Raw genomic sequence first — 3,270 nt, 5'->3', positions numbered from 1 at the left:
TAGTATTTATAAAGTAGTGTTTATAATAATAACTCATCAGCATAGTATTTATATAGTAGTGTTTATAATAATAACTCATCAGCATAGTATTTATAAAGTTGTGTTTATAATAATAACTCATCAGCATAGCCGGTATTTATAGGGTAATGTTTACGCATGGGCGGTATACCGTATACTGGGGTATTTTGAAATAGCCCCGGGATGGTTTTTCAATACCGTTGAAACTATTTATTTGAAGATTTTTTATTTTTACATTTGGATATTTACAGCTACTTTTTAAGTAAATACCTGCAGTCAACTTGTGCAATACGTTAGGAGATAAAGAAGATTGCCTTCTTCATTTCCCCTGTCACATAATGTTTCAATATGAAGATTACCTGTAGTCCCCAGTCACTTGGTGTTTGTTTACAAGCACACAACGTTGAGAGACCTGAGCCTTGAAAGTCACTCACTGTTGTGCAGCATGCGCCAGGCAATCTAGTTACAGTTTGGAATTCACAACTAAATGTTTGCCAGCTAGATATCTTATAACTATTAACTGTTTAAAATGTGCTAAATGCTCTGCAGTAGTGCATTGGTTTGCTAATTTAGTAGCTAGTTAGCTATCTAGCTAAATGGTTAGCTTCTTTCAAAATCAAATTTAGCTTGGTAAACACAGAGAATCCCCTCCTGGATCGAGAGCCTTGCTCTCTAATATCGTTGTGTATGCAGCAAACTGAGTAGCATTTTTTAGCTACTTGTATAACTTTATGAGCTGGGATATCTATCATGCAAATACTTTAGGTCAGAGACTGTGTCAAATGTTCGCAATGCGCTCATTAGCATTTAGTTAGCATTCTCTATGGGATTTTACATGTACTTGTTAGCATGACTATCCTTCAGATTACAAAGGTTCAGTGGGGTTTGAAAATAGCGACCCCTGTGTTCAGTGCCGGTATTACTGAATATCCTGGTATGGCACAAGGTCGGTTTGACAATCTGGATACCGCCCAAGCCTAGTAGTGTGTATAGTGTTACCTCATTAGCACCGCAGGTATCCATGGTAGTGGTTCTAATGTTACCTCATCAGCTTAGTAGGTATTTATATGGAAGTGTCATAATGTTACCTCATCAGCATAGCATCAAGTCTCTCCTCCTCCTGTACTATTAACAATCATGCGGAATGTCAATCACCTATTAACTTCAGCCTATGAGCATTGCACACTAAGGCAATTCCACCACGCTTGTTGATTAACCTATGGGCTCACTCGTGCAATAAACACTTCCCTTTCTTTCAACCAATGTGCATGAATCTAGGAGAGTATTTATATGTCAACTCAAACCTTGTGTCTCCCACTTGCTGTTTTGTAGCAACAGTCTTTCAACGACCTTCCACCTCCCCACCAACTGAAGGCCCGTCCTTGGATCATCGTTCTCCCAGTGGGAGGGTTTCGATGCCAGCTGCCTAGCATAGGGCAACCTGTCATCAGCATCTGGTTCTGAGGAGCGTTCCTTGGAGACGAGGCCTACCCCAAACTATTCAATAATATTCCAGATTATATTCGGTCTCTGTTGTCATTCAGTTAAGCCTGTCGCTCTGCTTTGCTTTATCTCGGCCAGGTCGCAGTTGTAAATGAGAATTAGTTCTCAACTTAAATAAAAGTACTTGATTGAAATATAGAGACACAGAGACAATGGAGTTGGCTAGATTTATGTTGATCCACTCTACCCTGGGATAGATTGATACAGAGGGAGGCGAGATGGGGGTGTGGATCAGTTTGTGTTGAGCTTTTATAATGTCCTTGAGACAGCCTTTCCTTTTAGAAGAGCAGTGTGCTAGACAGTTAGCCAGATGCCCACTCAGACTCAGGAAATTCATAGTGAACCAGTACTGAGGAGAGGGCCAGGGCCAGTAGGTGAAGGGAAACCCTTCATAGCACTAAATGGGATATTGTAGCCTGTGTTGAGTATGATAGATGTTTATCTCCTCAGGGGGACTATGCAGTAGAGCTGGGACGATAAACCGGAAATTATCGATACCGACCATTTATCGACTGATATCGAGAATAACGATAAGTAGCCTCAAGGAGGAATGTAAGGTTTAAAATTTWAAAAATCCTCCTAATATAGGCTATTGGAACAATAATACACCCTTTTCCTTTTTTAAATGTATTTTACCTTTATTTAACTAGGCAAGTCAGTTAAGAACAAATTCTTATTTTCAATGACAGCCTAGGAGCAGTGGGTTAACTGCCTGTTCAGGGGCAGAACAACAGATTTGTACCTTTTCAGCTCATGGATTTGAACTTGCAACCTTTCGGTTACTAGTCCAACACTCTAACCACCAGGCTACCCTGCTGCCCCTTTAAATGAGCCATGAACACAACCAGTCATGTTTTCATCTGATTGTCAAACAAATCACTTAAAAAACGAAGTTACCTTTGCACGTTCCTTCAGTTTGTAAGTGACTGAAACAAGCCCACCAGAGGAAGCATCCGAGCAAGCAAAACACTCCTCTGTCTTACATGCCATAGTCTTTTTGGCCAGACAGCATCAGATCCAGATCAACCTACAGCAGCACGTGTGTTAAACAAATATTATTTCTCTTTCTTTCTCTGCCTCAATGCTGCAGCTTAATTTCAATTGTCACGTTTCCAATCATATCACAAGAAAGTGGAGTATGAGGGGGCCTTAAGCGGAGACATTATATAAAAACACATTACTAGTATAAAAAATGTATTTTATGCCCAACTCACGAGTCCACTTGATGATCTGAGGCCTAAGGCAATTGCCTCTTCTGCATAATGGTAAGTCCACTACTGGTAGTAATACTTACATAAAAAAGTAACTGGTGTGTGTGTGTGTAAGCGTGCAACGTGTTTGGATAGTTCTCTCCCCAGCTCCCATACGCCTCACTGCCTCTAGAATGATGAGTTAACACAAAGACCTGAGGGCCAGAGAGACACACACAACCATGGAGGAGTAAACATACTAAATCAGTGTGTGGGAATGAGTAACCGTGTGGGAATGAGTAACCGTGTGGGAATGAGTAACCGCGTGGGAATGAGTAACCGTGTGGGAATGAGTATCCGTGTGGGAATGAGTAACGTGTGGGAATGAGTAACCGTGTGGGAATGAGTAACGTGTGGGAATGAGTAACCGCGTGGGAATGAGTAACCGTGTGGGAATGAGTAACCGCGTGGGAATGAGTACCGTGTGGGAATGAGTAACCGCGTGGGAATGAGTAACCGTGTTGGGAATGAGTAACCAGTGTGGGAAGAGTACCGTGTG

Source organism: Salvelinus sp. IW2-2015, linkage group LG15 (assembly GCF_002910315.2).
Source record: "Salvelinus sp. IW2-2015 linkage group LG15, ASM291031v2, whole genome shotgun sequence".
Taxonomy (NCBI): domain Eukaryota; kingdom Metazoa; phylum Chordata; class Actinopteri; order Salmoniformes; family Salmonidae; genus Salvelinus; species Salvelinus sp. IW2-2015.
Note: the sequence above shows the minus strand (reverse complement) of the source record.